The sequence below is a fragment of the Aythya ferina genome, assembly GCF_964211825.1.
Source record: "Aythya ferina genome assembly, chromosome: 10".
NCBI lineage: Eukaryota > Metazoa > Chordata > Aves > Anseriformes > Anatidae > Aythya > Aythya ferina.
Window position 1 is genome coordinate 13,495,535 of NC_140306.1, and position 16,799 is coordinate 13,512,333.

General features: G+C 45.3%; 1 protein-coding gene across 7 annotated transcripts in view; it reads right to left on the reverse strand.

Annotated features, from left to right (window-relative positions):
• Positions 1–16,799, reverse strand: part of LOC311442383 (high mobility group protein HMG-I/HMG-Y-like) — a 69,232-nt gene that overhangs the window by 29,340 nt on the left and 23,093 nt on the right. For 2 of the 7 annotated variants that reach the window (XM_084531537.1, XM_084531535.1), the window contains exon 1: positions 799–973. The exons of the other annotated variants lie outside the window; for them this stretch is intronic. The gene's annotated coding sequence lies outside the window, so the exon portion shown is untranslated. Of the gene's footprint in view, positions 1–798; positions 974–16,799 lie in introns of those variants that run through there. 7 annotated transcript variants of the gene reach the window in all.

Below are 16,799 nucleotides of genomic sequence, written 5' to 3' on the forward strand. Positions count from 1 at the left end.
CATTTTGATTGAGATGCAGTGGACAGTCAACCCCAACCCAAACTCTTCCATCCTTAGTATAGTCTCTCAGTCATGTCTCTTCCAAGCTGAAAACAACTTCTCATTCAGTCCTATACAGAAGCCATTCCAGGAACTCAAAGCCCATCACTTTATATGCACAAGGACTGTTTTTCTCTGCATGCCTCACTTCAGTTATTCACATGAAATTTCATCTGTCATTTTATTATCTGGTCATTCAGTCTCAAAGTCTTTCAACAGTTTTTCCACTGTTGACCATTATCTTTGCAGTCTTGAATAACAAATTTTATCAGCAAAATTTGAAGCCCACTGTTCATTTCTGACCATGTTCTATGGTACAGATCCAAGCACAGATGCCTGAAACTCCCCTGGAAACATCCTTCTACTCAGGTAACTTTTCTCTCATTTTCTCCTACCCTCTGCTTCCAGCCTCTTTGCCAATTACTTATACATCTTGAAACTGTCTCTCCTAGGCAATGCCTGCTTAAGTTCTTGATTTGTTAAGGCTTCTGGCAAATTGTTCTTATAGAAATCCAGTATCATCTGGATTGACCTTATCTACATACTTTTCAAAGAACTCCAAGAGGTTTGCAGGTCAAACCTCTTGCCTCTACAGAAGGGATGTTGACTTTCCCCAAACGGATTTTATTTATCCTTTTGTTGACTATTTCTATTATACCTTTTACTAGTTTATATACTATATATGCCAAGCTTACAAGCCTTCAGTTTCCTGGATCCTCCCCAAACCATTTTTTGAAGATTGATGTTATATTTACCTACCCTCCATGCTTCAGGTGCCAAGAAATTTTAAGAGAAATGTTACACACTGCCTTTGGCAATTCAGCTATTTCATCCTTGAGTTCCTCAGACCTCAGGTGAAACCTTCCAGTCCTGGCAATTCATTAGCGCTCAAGACCGCTTAAATGTTCAATTCTGGATCCAAATCACAAGTCTGTTTTGCCAATATTTTATGTTCTATGACAGCGTAGAGGAACAAGAAGGAGCTCTCAACATCCTCACCAAACAGCCAGGGGAAAGAGCTCAAGGACAGGAGGCTTATGAGAGCTGGATACACAGCCACATGCACATCCTCCCACACCAACCCCTCTCACAAACCTACATGGGAGGGTGGCCTCGTTACAAACATACCAATAATCACTGTGCTCAAGAAGTAACAGTGAAGCGAAATTACACTTCTCCAGTACCAATCCGTACCAAGAGCTCCTGTTCTGACCATCTTGCACTAGTAACTGCTATGTACTCATGATTCAGGAAATGGATATGTTTTCAAGTAGTTTAATTGTCCATCCATTTGCCAAACAGAGCATTTTACTAATTGGGTGGTTATCTTGGAACAGATGCATATCACTCAGGTTAACCCATTTAGCCTGATCAAGGACACCTGACCATCAGACAGCAGAGCCCTGGTGGGGTCTTTGCTAACCACCAAACTGGGTTGCTTGGATGAATGAAAACAGGAGCATGTTCCAAAAAAAGAAAAAAAAATAACAGAGGCTGTGTTTGTGAAGCATTCACATTATTAAGGGATGAAAGAGGAGGAGGTACTTCACTGCAGAAACATGGATGGGAAGACCTTTTCCACTTAGATACCAAGAAGGCCGGGACAGGAGATGCAATGACTGAGCTCTGCTGGCCTTCCTTATGCCTCCATCACCCCCCGATATAGGTGCTACCAGCACAGCTAGCACCACAGTCAAATGGTACAAAATAGTCACCTTTATGCAGGTATTTTATTAACAGGAAATGAAAGAAGGTAAAACATAGTCTCACCGTGCTGCACCCTGCTCCTGACACTGGAATTCCCTGCTGGTATGCCAGTGGCAAAATGGCTTGCACCCCCACTTCTCCTGATCACAGTGCTGTAGGTCCAAGCCTTGTCACACCCCAAGGGCTCCAGGAGGAGTTTCCTGAGTTGCAGAAAGCAGGGGAAGGGCACACACCCACTGCAGGACACCTGCAGAGGGATGCATAAACTCACGCATACCTCAGAACAGATGTTGCAATTCGCTTGTATCCAGTGTTACAGATTTGGGTGCCAAAAGAACAGAAAACACTGAGCTTAATATTAAAATATTTACAGCTTGAGCAAAACCCCAATAATACCTCTGGATTGCTTGAGATTTTTTCACCTCTGATTTGTAGGCTATAAAACTTCAGCAATACACCTGTAGCCTTGAAAACAAACAGATTTGAGGAGCAGCAATGTCAGCTAAGTCCATAGACCTGGACCTGGTTTACTCTGCCATCTGTCCGTGGTGTTCACACAGGCTGCTGGTGTTGCCCACCTGCAGGCCTCCTCTCCTGTGTCTGGTGTTGTGCCACCCCTGAGAGAAGGCAACCTCTCATTCTGCAGGTGGTCTCTGCATCCAGCTACTCTATTCCCACACCCCCATAGGCCTTCTTCACCTCCCATCCCTAGCCTCCTTGTATTTTAGGGATTCTCTGCAAACTTTCCTGTCCCTTTTTCACACCAGGAGCTCTGGAAATTCTTCACTCCCCCAGAGGACTCTGTTTGCCCCATTTCTCTCCTCTCTCAACACATACACTTCACACATATTCCCTTTACTACACTTAGTCTAAGTGCACTTCGTTCTCTGCAGTTTCTCACCTGGGCTTTGAAGTTACCCCCTTGACAAGGAATTAATATGTCCAGCTTTTTTCTTTCTTTTTTTTTTTTTTTTTTAAATCTTAAAGTGCCTGGATCACATCTGCATCCTATGCTGAGAAGGCTGAACCTCTTTTCCCTCTCCAACAAAATCTGTAGTTTTCTGTCCAGAAACCAGTCCTGAGCATTACAGATAATCAGATGCATCCACTGCTGGCTTGTCACAGACAGATAATGCAGAGCCAGGTGCTTCCTTACTCTTTCACCTTGCTTCTTTAATGGCCAGATCAAAAATGCTAACAGTGTTACAGGAACTAAAGTCTCTGGGCTCCCCAAGATGTTCGAATTAACTAAGTGCCAGGCTTCTGAGTAATTTCAGTGCTTGGGGTGATACCGAGGCTCACCTCAACTTTGAATTTTGATACTGGGGTATGGTTTCAATCAAGGTAGAATTCAGGTTCCACATATATCAAAAGCGTTCGTTAAGAACAAAAAGGAAGGGGACTAAAAGAACAATCCTGCAGAAAAATCTGTCTATTTTGAAACATCATCTCAGCTAAAGCAGGGAATGGAGTCTTCAGGATGTTAACCAGGTCTGGACCCTGCTATCTCGTGAAGAAAGCAGAGGTCAAGGCATGAAGCACAAGGATGTCTGTAAGCTCCAAGTGCCTATGAATGAGTGAAATTAAGCAATTCTGGCTTTGGAAAGTCCCGTGCTGGTATCAAGACAATAAAAGAAACCTGCTTAGGAGACTGCTTGAAAGCTGAAGAAAGCAGGCAAACATATCCCTCAAAGCAATCTGTTTTTCTGATAATTATCTCCTGTTCATGGAGTTTCCTCTGGGTTTATTAGGAAGCCGGTAGCATCTGGCTCTTTGGAACCAAGTTCATGTCTTACTCCTGCAGTACTGACTTGGCTAGTCCCCACACCTTCCAGAGCCTGATGCCTCACATTGTGCAGGCTGCCAGGAGATGGGATGGCTTGCTTAACGAAGTAATCTAGCAGGAGAGGCAATCAAAACAGGGAGGGGCAGAGCCAACCTGCCAGGCTGCAGGTGTGCATGTGGGAGCCCATCTAAAACTTCAAACTCTCCTAAAGGAAATCATGTGGAGATCAGGCATGGGATCCATTTGCAGGGGAAGGACTGGCATTCCTTCTCTGGCTCTTCCACACCTCCAGCACCCTGGTGATGTGATCTCCTCCTCCTCTGTCTCCCGCTGCCGATTGAGGCCCCCTCCATCCCACCTTCTCCCTCTGTTCCCACCTGTGCCCACCACAGACCCAAGGCGCAGGCGCTCGCTGCGGCTCCTCATTACTGCTCAGAATTTTCCATTGCCCTCTGCAGCCCTCATGGTTATTATACTCTCATCGCCTGGGCAAGTGAACTCAATCTTCGCTTTTCTGATTTTCTATTGTCTGTTTATTAGATGGACCCTTTGTGAACTCAGCAGTTCACACTCTCCTGTGGTGCCAAGTGTAAAATTAATATTGACTAAAAAATCTGGGCATTTCTTTCTGGCCAGAAAGGAGACATTTCAAATTAATGGGAACGTTACAGCGTTTCACACCCACTGTCATCTTTCTGAAACCTCCAACTCGCGCGGCTCATTTCTAATTGCAGGCATTAACTCTTAATGGGCCTTGTCTGTTCTGGGCAGGAGGGTGCTGCCCTCAGCCAGCCTGGAGCCCACATCGGGGACTTGCTGTGCCCACTCGTGGGCAGCCAGGGAGGCAGGAGTGTGTCCAGCAGCTACCTCGCCATCCTCCAGCTCCTGCAGGTGGCTCCTTTCTGCTAGGCAATAGCCGGGGCAGGGGAGAGGTGCTGGCTGAGAGCTCTGCCAGTGCCAGAAGCTGTGGCAGCAGCTCTGCGATGGGGTAAATGGCCTATTTGGCTTGATCTGAGAACACAAACCTTTTTGCTAAATATCACCAAATATTCCCAAAAGAGACAGAATTAACTGCTGCTAGCTCAGGCATTACAGAGAGGAATCCACTACCAGCCAAGAGTACGCAGTGACTCTTGGTGAGGGGCCCATGCCAAGAAGTCCATTGCTTGGGTGTCACTCCCCAGACCTCGCTCCACTTTCACAGAGAAGTGCCAGTGTTTTCCAAGGGGCATCACTGCCCCAGCACCACTGCAGAGCTGTCCCAGCACAGCAGGGAGCTGCTTCCCTGCCCGATGGTGAGCCTGATGCCTCCTCTGCGCTGTGAGCACCACATCCCCATCCCACTGAGCCCCAGCACATCCTAACCCACCTTCTCTCAAATCCTGACTGCCCGAAGGTTTTCGAGGTGCTGGCAATCGAGTTTGGGTTTGGTGTATTTCCACAGGCAGTTATGGCTCAGTAATAGATTGGGGGTTTCTACTGATGGATCAAAATCCTCCAAGGAGCTCAAGAAACACAGTCCAGGGAGGAAAAGAGGATTAGTGGGATGCTGAACATGGAGCTGTGATCTCAGGCTAAAGAAATCTTGCTCTTGTATTCCTTGCACACCCTAACCCTTTACAGCCAAGAGCTCTTTGCCAGCCTCTTAAAACACAACATAAAGTAATTACGCTGGCATAACACCGTCAGCACTGGTACCTTTGTGCACTTGCACAGCAAGTGTAAGGGGGGAAAGCTTAGACTTTATTATCACTTCAGATAGCATCGGCAACATGAAACATTTGAGAAACACTGAGCTAACAAACACAACCATTTTTTTCCTGTTTTTTTCCCCACTTTCATACATTGTCATAGCTCAGACCATTCCTACTACAGAAGACTCCAGTATCACTGCTTTTACTTTCAAGAGGAAGATAATACCAAATAAATGTTTGTTCTCCAATGAAACTGGACTGAACAAGTGACAGGGTCCAGGAGAGCGAGTCTCTCCTGCTCACGTTAAACACATTGTAGACTTCAAACCGTATTTTAAATGGAGGAGTGGTGCAGGATTACTGCAGCTACAGGAGAACTGAGGCACAGTGAAGTGCTTGTCACATCACAGGCCAGTGGGTGACCAGGTAAAGAGCTCCCACCTTCAGCCATAGCAGAGAAAACAAAGTTCCTTTTTTTTTTAAAAAAAAAAAAAAAAAAATCATTATTATTTAAAAAGGGACATGTGGTCTCTAATGTTTCACCTGTGAATACTTAAAATAATTGGATCTGGACAGATTAAAGGCAAATGACAGTTGTTCAGATGAATGTAGTGTACTATATGGAGCTACAAAAACTGCCAGAAGTACTTGATTTTCAGATTATACCAGCCGTAAAAAAATATGGATCACAGACTGCTGTCAGGAGAGGACAGCGATAGCTTTCCAAATGTAGTGCCAGATTATGGCAACTCTAAACTGCACCTGATAAGCAGGGCAGTGTATAATGAACCCCTGTGCCCAGCACAGCTGAGCTGCAGATGTACAAGTCCATCTCAAACACAGCCAGAAAGGTTTGCTACTATGCATGTCTACAGAGGATCCTGCCCATCCCTTCCCAGGAAAGTGGAAAATGTCCAAATACCCGATTGGTTCAACCTTACTGTAGTTTCTGGTGTGAGGAAAAGACAGAAGTTACAGCTTTTGAAATCCTCGTCCTATGGCTCACGTGAGGATATATAATGGCAAAGATGCACACAGAGATAAAAACCTTCATACAGTATGAAGAATTGTACTTTGCTCAACCAAATATTGCAAGTGTCCTTTGAGAAAGGCAGCAGATTTTTCATCTTGAAAGATTTTAAAAACGGAAAAAACAAGTACTCCAAGCTCTCCATCACCTTAAGATAAATCAACCTAAGGAGCAGATTACTTCTCTTTTGTGGTCCCCTATGACCTAACACATCATAGGGGCAAACTGGTGGAAGCCCAGGTGAGGACAGGCTGGTAGCAGTTACTCAGAGCACAGTCCTGCTGGTCAGAACAAGTTGTTTGTGCTGCACGCCTGACAAAGATCATTCTTTTGCCCCTCATCTTTGTACTTCAAGATGCAAGGAAATTGAAGCTTTGAGAAAACAGGACCTCATGCTAGAAAACCAAATGTCAATCTTGACATGAAATGTGTGAGTAGTCCCCAGGAATATCAATTTAAGCACCGGAGTGGGTGATTGCAGGACCACACTGAAACATGCCTTTTGTATGGAAATAAGGCTTTGATAAATAGCTTTTGCTTCTTCACATGAAGCCAAAAAAAGGTAGGGAGGCCCACAGCTGTGCTTGGTATGACCCTTGCTATTCAATAGTCAGCTGAGACCTGACATGGCTTCATTTGCTGATATTTGGCTCAGTCTTTTATTAAATGGCCACAGTGACAATTGTTTGTGCTGTTTGCCTAGTGAAGATGTAAAGGGTACATTTTACTTAGCAGTTGTTTATGGCTGAGGAAGGTAAACTTCTCCAATAACCATTTAGTAATGATCAAGGCATGTAAGGTTTTAAAGCTCTAGATTACAATAACCTTTAAAAACAAATTGTTTTCCTTTGCATTGCTGCAGGGCAGAGTAAAAGCCGTTAAGGCACCTTAATTGCATTTCCACTCCTAGCATGTTTTTAAATTATGCTTTGACTACAATTCTGAGGTTTCTAATACTTCAGTTGTAAGCATGTACTCTGGGAAGAAAAAAAATAAAATATCAAAATACCTAAAAACCCTGAAACAAAACAAACAAGAAAACAAAAGTGTTTCCTGAAATGAAATGTCAAACAACTGGGGTAAAGACAAAGGGGTTAACATCCACACAGCACAGCAAAGGACACCTCCATATATTGGCTTGGTCCAGTCCAGAAAGTTTTGTGCTTGAGCCCCTCAGCTGTAGGATGCTCTGACGTAATTATCTCCCCTTGGCAATCCTGCTTCCAGGCCTGAAGTAAATGGCTCTGCCAGCTCAGACACCTCCTCACTGCACAGCGCTGCTGCTGCCACTGTGCACCCTCTCACACCTTTTCCCTAGGAGTAACCTACCTGCCAAATCCAACACCCAGATCTCACAGGTGCAGGTGATGCATGCAGGGACCCAAACGAGGCAGGTGATGGCAGAGGGCTCCTCTGATTTACCACAGAGCTCTTCACACAGCAGGCTTGGGGCAGATCCGTTGAGCACAGCCCTGAGGGGCTCATTACAAGGCTTTGGTGTGTTAATTCAGGGGGTAGAAATTAATCTGGATTGTATTGGCTGGAGGTAGGTGACAGTATTTTTTGTTCCTTAGATGGCAGTGGTTGCTTCAAGCACAGGGTCACTGTATTAGCAGCCTGTTTCTCACCACAGCTTTAATAAGATGTATGAGAGTGCAGTGCTCACTCCCAATTTGTGGGAAGTGGTTTGAAAGCTGTTCTCTACCTCCCGGGCTCACGTGTGATGTGGCTGGATTTACAACCTTGGTTAACTTACGTAGGCTTTCCAATTTGCATCTATTTCCTGAAAGATTCAAGCCTAAGGAAAGTGGATGCTAATGTAGAAGCCTGTATTTGGATTGGTGAAGCAGATAATCCAAGATTAATTTCATCTGACAAAAGAAATTTATTATTACAGTGTCAAACTCCAGTGTGCAGCTAGTAGCCCTCAGCAAGACTGGAGATGTGGCTCAGCACCTCTGTTCATGCACACAGGTGCTGTTTGAAAGTGCCTTGGGAGATTGAAGTGATTCTGACAGGGGCAGAAGTCTCTTTGAAAGAGAGGCCAAGAGCATCCTATCTTATCACCTGGCTTTTGGCTGACTAGAACACTGACACTGTGTGTGATACTGCAGCAACTATCAAATATAAGACTATGCTGGCCACTGATGGATTTATGATAGCCACAGAGGAGGAATAATCCATCTCTAGCCTGAACTTGAGATCCTTCACAGAGGAGCACACAAGGATCTGACAGGGAGATCCAGTGCCCTGCATCTCGTGCCCTCCCTTACCACACTGGGAAGCAAGGGGCAGAGAAAAGCCTCGGCCACTCATGTAAGCTACATGCCATGCAGGGCAACACCAGATGGGTGCAGCAGTCCTTTAGAAGTCTGCAGAGCAGATCTAGTTCCTCAGACACACACAGAGGACGTTCAAAGTCAGCCACCTCAAATGATGCGGGTCCCTCGCCTGTAACAATGAGTGTCGGTGCCTGACACTCATCTCCATTACACCCGCAGCTTGAGAAGAGCCGCTACCCGACTCGAGCCATTATGGCAACATTAGCTGCTCTCCTGCATTCAGAAGTGATGGCCTGTAGGATCTCTATCTTATTGAACATGTTTTCTTTTACCCAAACACGGCATATCCATGTGCTTGTGCAAAGTCTAGAGCAATACTGCCTTGAGCCCTGCCCGTGTGAGGGTGCAGTCCTGTCCCCAGAGCTCCTGTGTGTGAGAAACATCTGTTTATGCTATCACTGCTAGAGATGGAGAGAAGTAGATAAACTACTTTCTGCACTTCCTATACTCTGTAATAAAAACTGTACCAGAATGATGTGTTACAAAGTACGACTGCAGAGTAAATGGTACAAAATGAAAAATAATAGACCGACTCCAGCCAAATGGAGTACACACACATTGCTTTGCACAAGAGGCTGGCTCTTCCACCAGCAGCAAGACTTACCATTGAGGGCTATTTGACACTCCTCCCTGTTTTAGCTCTTCAGTTGAGACTGTGATGCCTTCTGAGGTTCTCAAGGGGAATAATGGGTAGCATTCAGGCTACACACTCACTGCAGCATATTATATCTCATTTACAGTAAATCGCTGGCACTTCACTGATCTACAGAGCTGGCCCCGCTTGCAGAAGCAGAGCCCTGGCTGTATTTCCTTGTACCATTTAAGCCACATCCCAGTGCAACTGCCACAGCCCTTCAGTTCTCTGCAGCCACCCTACTCCTGGCTCCCCAAGGCTTCAGCTTCTCCTCAGATCCTACTTACGGCGGTGACAGTGAGCAAAAGGGGTTTGCACAAACACCTTGTGGGCTGCGTGCACTGTGCTGTTCACTTCTGTCCCTTGCTCAACCCTAGCACATAGACAAGCAGAGGCAAAAGCAAACAGCTGGTTGTTATAACAACATATTAGAAAACTTATTAATCATTTCTCCTACATATTAAGGGACTCCTTCATCCTTCATCTACCTGCCAGGACCAGGTTCAGTGCTGGTGACAGCTGGTGACATTGCCATGGGCAAGGCAGCAAGACAAGTGCTGTGTTTCTTGACTCTGTCCTGCACAGATGAGGTCACTGCGAGCTCTGCCGCTGACTTCAGTGAAATCAGAGGCTTGGCATTAGGAAGGTCAAAGAGTTTTCTAAATTCTTCTGATGACCCTAATGCTGCTCCCAACTTCCAGTCCTAGAGTATTTTACCAGTGCTCATCGCTTTACTTAGTATTTTGTTGGACCAGCACTTTGAGAAGAGATGCAGCACATGGAGGAACTTTGCCAGCTCACTGCAATACGGCCAGGATGGCCTCCACAAGGCCTCCATGGCTCATGCAGCCCTGGAGAAGGGCTCCAGTTCCTGATGTAACACCCACTTGTTACCGGGCCCCTGGAAATTGGACTGCCATCTGACCCTGCAGTTATCAGGTAATGTTGGTTTTTAGTTACTGCATGTTGGTGGCTGGTCACAGAACAACAAGTACAGGAGGAAGACTTCTGGCAGCACACTTCTATGAGGGAGCAGTTTTTCAAGTCACCTTCACCTACCAGAAAACATCTGAGCAGTTCCTTATTGTTAAGGCAAGCTCCATGTACCATTGTGGTTTCTCTGCTATATTCACAGCAGCAGCAAGCCCATTATCCAGAGGACAACCCAGCAGGAAATACTAACTGAAACAAGAAATCCAGTTATTGGATGAATGAACCCACTAGATCCAAACCATGGGATAGGTAAACTCTGTAATCCTGCTTACAGGGTGCAGACCATGGCTGCCTCCTGGCATCATGCTTGCAAGAGACCTTGAGCACACGCACCCCTCCTTTAGTATGGGAAATAGGGCAGGCCCAGGGGGAAACCCAACACAGACCAGTAGGTTCCCCCAGTCTAGGTGATTAATGGAGGAGCATTAATGATATTTGTCAGACCCTTAGGGTCCATTAACCTTCAGCACTCTGATTTTTGCAACCTCAAATATTTCATCCTTCAGAAGAATGCAAAGCCCTCATAATGCAACATTGTACAGAGGGAAAAGAGGAATGGGACCTTTCCGACCCCTGCTATGCAAACAGCTTACATACTGGAGCACAGGATTTATTCATATCCATCTCGGCATGAATAAACGCCAGACCTAAAGCAATCTATCTTTCAGACTGTGGCAGAGTGAGCTGGCTCGATGACCTGTTGGGGTAGCAATTGCCCCTTGATGGTTACAGGAAAAAAAATATCCATCTGATCCATGCCCTGAAGATGATTTGAATTCCCGGTGCTTGCCTCAGAGACGACAGAGTGATTACAGGCTTACGCCATCTGTGTTGGGGTCCTAACTCCTCAGAAGTGCCCCCTGGTGCAGAAGAACCATGTCATGAGACACGACACTGTCTTCCTGCTGTCGAACTGCATCAGTTTCCTTGGAAGCAACAACTCACGGTGACATATCACCACCATATAAAGATGCAACACTACCAATATTGTAATGATCCATAAATCTTAAAATAAATCTCGAGCCTTTGAATTGTGCTGCAAGCTATAAAGACCAACGGGGGGAAAAAAAGTGTCTTTCACATTGTGGAGAAGGTGACAGCTCAGAAAATAAGTGCTGGGAGGCTAGGAAAGCACTGGGGAAAGGCTTTTTAAAATGACCCACAAAAGAAAAAAATCACCAGGGTCTGATAGAGATCCTCATCTTTCCTGCATTTAGCTTATGTGTCACATGAGCTCAACTCCCTGTCAAAACAAGTTCTGTTTTGCTGCTGTCAGCACAGTGGGCTTAACGTAGCTTAAGAAAAACATCTCACAGTATTCTTTATACTTCATATATCATCTCCAACAAGCCAGATAGCAGAAAACAAGCTGCTACTGTGCAGCTGATTATTGGTGATCATGTATGCGGGCAGACCAACACTGGAAGAATACTACTAAGTTCTGCTAAGATCTGTTTTTAGCTATGCAGAGAGGCAACGAACATCAACTCAGGAGGAGCAATTGTCTCAGGGAAATATCCAGACTGCCTGTTACCTCCAGAAACACAATTCCACATTTTCAGCACTAACAACTGCAGCAGAACAGACTAACAAGTCCCTTTTACATGGTACCTGTTTTTAAAGAGCAATGGAGTTGTTGACTACACAAGGCATTTTTACACAAAGAGAATTAGAAAGAAGAGACAAAAGAGTTGAGATGTAAGATGCTAAGAAAGAATACTATGATTATAAATGTTAAAGCAAAAAAAAATGCCATTTGGTCCTTTTCTTCCTCAAATATTTTGGCTGCTAATCTAGCAGAGGTAGTAAGCCACTCCATTCCTCCTTGTTATCTTATTTTGGCCAACTGCATTCCTACGGATGCTATCTGTCTCTGCACACACACTAATTTAATACAGCTACTGGCTGCAGTCACAGAATGTTAAACAGTTACCTATCTTTGTTTAATTGCAGAAAATCAGGACATTCTCCTAACAGCATGGTAATAAGAACTTGGGGGATACATCCCTGAAATAACTCATGTCAATTTTCTAAAACATCAGCCATTTAATTTAGGAGAATCCCAGAAGATATGAAGATGATTTCCTCATTCCAAGGTAGTCCTGCCAGTGTTTCACCGTGAACCATGTATCTATTTTGTCTTGCATATCCACCCTGTGAAAATATCTCATCATTTTCCACTGATATTCAAGAGGGATCTTGTACTGCTCTCAGCAGCAAGCATTACAGTCCTCAACCTCTCTGCAGAGATTTGATGGTTCATTTCCTCTGCCCAGACTAACTTTGTATTGTCAATATTGCCCTGCAGTTCTGTATAAAAAAAAAGCACATGCAAAATATTCTTATTTTACTCTGAGCAGGTAGTTCCTCATCTTGTAATTTCCTTACACAGCAAGCTAGTAGTGATAAAACAGGTTTAAACTACAGCTCAGTATTAAACAGCTTCCTCCTGAAAGCTTCCATGATAAATTCTTGGCCATTCCTGGAGATGTGCTCAAAGTGGTCTGTGCCAGCTCCTTGCTGAAGAGCCACCTCAGGTGCACTTTCCAGATGTTACAGAGAACGCAGAATAACTCTGCTCTTAGTCCCCCAAGAAAAGCATTGCTTTAAGCCAGACCATGCCAGCATCCCAGCTTTCAGTGTGGCAATGTGAGACATGGCCAGGAATAAGGCAGGAATACGTAAGCTGACTTCACCACTGCTCACCATGAGCTTCCTTCTCCTCCTCAGAGCCTGGCCCCGTCATACTCACAGCAGCCACCCTGATAGCACCAGCCTACCTGCACAGGCAGCACAGCCACACTCGGTGGTCAGGGCATCCTCATTAAACTCCTTGTCACCTCAGCAGGCAGCAGTGATACGAGCTACGTGTCCTTCACACACACTTGCTTCACCTCTTCTTTCATCCAGGCGCTCATCAGGCCGGAGTGGAGAAGCTGCTTCTTGTAGGCCTCAGCACCTGCACCCCCCTGCCTGCCGTGGGTTTTTCACCCCGGGACATCTCTCTGAGCAGAGTTGGCTCCGAGGCTGTTCCGTGCAGCATGCTAAACACTGTCAGCCCGTACAATCCCACTGGGCAGCTGCTGTACACACTTATCTCTGTGCAGCCAGGCTCTGCCATCTCGTTGGCTTAAAAGAAATGTTAATTTTTTCCCCTGTAGAAGAAGGAGCTGGATTCAATCCCTATTCCTACCCTTTTTCCTCCTGTTCACTCTATCACAGCTTTTCTCCCCCTTCCTTTGTAGCTGTACGCCTCAGGCTACAGCACCGTCCTGGCAGTCCTTGGGGCCAGGCCAGCTCTCCTGAAGCCACTGCACATTTCACCAGCTTCTGCTGGGGCAGGGCAGGGAGTCAGGGCCCCTGCTGCTGCTTCAGGCTCCCTTAACGAGCTGCTTCAACCCTAAAATCTGTTTTATGTGGAGATTAGCCCCGTCTCACTGTGGGATGCTCTAGATTAGGAACACCAAGGGACCCTGAGCAGCCAGCAGGGACACAGCCACCGGTGGGGTATCTAGCGTCAGCAGCCCTGTGCTCAAAAGCAGCATTAGCAAGGAGCACCCCATTTTTTACTGACCAGAAAAGTTGTCCCACTGAGCAACATGGAGCATACGAGGAATGGAGAAGACAAAGGCTGCAGGATCAAAAAGAATTCAGCATTTATTAGGCATAGAGACTGCTGCTGTTTGGATCACTCCTGTTTTCTCAGGGAGTATAAGGCAGCAAATGCATCCAAAGCAACTGCTTGCATTAGGCCATGGTGGGACCCGCACAGACCCTGTAGCTGTAAGAACAGCTTGTTTCCTTCTCCGTTACTTCTCTTTTCCCCAAATCATCAATGAAGTGTTCTTGCATTCTGCTCTTCCTTATTATACCTTTCTGTCAGAGAGGACCTGACTCAGCCAGACAGACTGTACTGCAAACCTGGACCTGCATTTCAAACCTCCTTTCACTTGTGGAGAGGGAAGGAAAGGGGATGTGACCTCCTGTCTCCTTGAAAGCACAGGGCAGTAGCCACACACGCCTAAAGCCACCCATTTTGGATGCAGCAAGTGTCCTGGCATGACACACCTCTGGCTATGCCACGTCCCCAGTCACTTGCAGTCAAACCCTGACACGTTGTCAGGCTCAGCAGTTCACACTGTGATGGACCCATCCTGAAAAACAAATCTGGTACCAGACAGCAGCAGAGCAATGTTTATATGGTCTTGCTGTCACCATGCCATTGAGATTCAGAATACAGCATCAAACTAGAAACAACAACAACAAAAACTGCAATTAAGAGCTGGATGATGGGAAGCAGAAAGTTCTCACCTGCCACCTAAGCCTTTCAGACCAAACTGAAATTACCCACTTGGATTAAATCTCTTCTTCCTAAAGACAAATGCACAGCTCACACATTTCCAGTTCATTGATGAAAGATGGGTGACCTTGTCAGAAAGCTAGACTTAAGTACAAATCTCCTGATTTCTGTTCCTAACTCAGCCTCACATTGTCTCAGGCAAGTCACCTCATCTTCATTGCTCAGCTTTCCCCCCTGCCGAGGGGAAGGTTATGCTGCGGCAGGCTCTACTGAGCTTCATTCATGCAATCCAGAATCCATCACTGCTACCTGAGTAACATTTTTTAATTTTATTTTATTTCTTGAACACTGGAAGTGTTCATGCACTGATAATGCATTTACACACATGCACATGCAGACACACAGAGTAATCCTCTATCTAGGAAATTATCTGAGCATTTCATCCTACTGAAGGAGGCAGGAAAGAACACACATACAGCATGAAAACAGTAGTGTCCTGAATATTTTCATCTGGATAAGAAGCAGGGTGTCACCTTTCCCAGGCTTTAGCTCCCCTCTACTTCTGTCAGGAGCTGCAACTCTGCACCCACCACTGACTGGGTCACACTACAGATCTTTTATCACTATCCCAGTCCTTTTCTCTTCACCTGGATGTCCCTGCACAGCTGTTCTGAGCACACATACAGGCTGTATCTAAATACATTTTGGTTAGTATCCATACCCAATGACATGTCCAGTTCTTCTAAACACAGCCCCAGAATGAGTCTTAGCAAAGCCTGTGCGGCCAAAGAAGTCTCTCAAGAAGAGACTCGAGTTTTCTTGCTAACTGGTGGTAAGTGTGTACTGGTTCCTTTAACAACAGCTTTCATATAAAGGAAAAAAGTGACGTGAATAATGATAATAAGCCATCAGATGGAATAAACTGTCTTATACTGAGCATCACCACCTTTTCTGGGAAGCCAGGCTGAAATTTTGAATTTCAATTTAGTAAGGGGAAGGAAAGATTGCACACTTTGCAAGAAAAATTGTGTGCATGTATTCTAGAAGGAATAAAGGAATATTGTTTCTGCTAGGAGTGGGAAGAGAAGAAAAGTGGTATTTTAAGAAGCATTACTGCACAGAAAAGCAAGATTTATAACAGGGAATTCCTTGTGTCAAAGCCATAAGAGTGCTTGTTCTCTTCCTCCTCTCAGTCACTATGAAATATTCACACAGGGAAGAGTGATTCTATCACCACTTTTATTTATTTTAATTGTTAAGGTCTGTTATATGCAAATAAATACAAGCATCCGCATTTTAAAAGCCTTTTTAGACTTCAGTTTTATGCGGCTGTGCTCAAACCACTTTAATGCAAGCAGGGCATGGCCGTGTGGTTGCAAACAGTGCAGTTTCCTTGGCTAGCAAGCTAGCATATGTCCACTGGGCTGAGGTAGCACGTTATACACACTCCTTTAGTTAAACTCTAATGCAGAACAGAACATTTTACCTTCACTCAGTATGAAGGTAGTTGCTTTTCATTCTGGTGGTTCGAACAACAGCACTTCACTGCTCAGTGAGGATAACTGCCCATGGCCATCCACTGCCTGCAGCTGAGCTCTGGTATCTTGACCACTCGTTGTTATACAGCCTCGGAGTATAAAATAACCTACCCAGACTATGGACAACCACTGCCTATGATTTTTTTTTTTTTCCTCCCTGAATACAGTACTGCTTCAAACACCTACTCCTGAATTCATTTCATCCCATAAAACTGCCAGTCTTTACCAAACCATGGCCACAAGGGCTCTGTGTCCAGCTGCCAGGTGCAAAGAAGAGGCACAGTAACATGCTCAGCAGCAGGCAGCGTTTCGGGCGCATCCAGCTGATGCTGTTGGGTGTCCGAGTGCTGCATTGGAGCCAAACTATGGCATCCTACAGTGCATTAGGACTTTGGCTTGCTTTAGGCTGTTGCAAACAAAGACCACTAACCGGAACAGTTTTGCTCACTTGAAAGCAAAGAAACCCTACATTTATCTCAGTGGTCAATGTGAGTGCTTGGGAGCAATGCCAAAGCAGTATTTCTCAGCCTGGCTGAAGGGCTCATAACTCAGCTGAGTACGTTCACGTCAGGGTGAACACCCTGATACACCAAGCAGCCAGTCTGGGAATACTTAACGTGCTAGTTCTTACACCATTTTGTTTCTATTAGTTATTGGATATAGTCAAAATAGCTTCAAAAATGAGCTGCTTTGTGACCTAAGCATTTAAGGGTGTGCCCATGGCAGGCCACCCTAG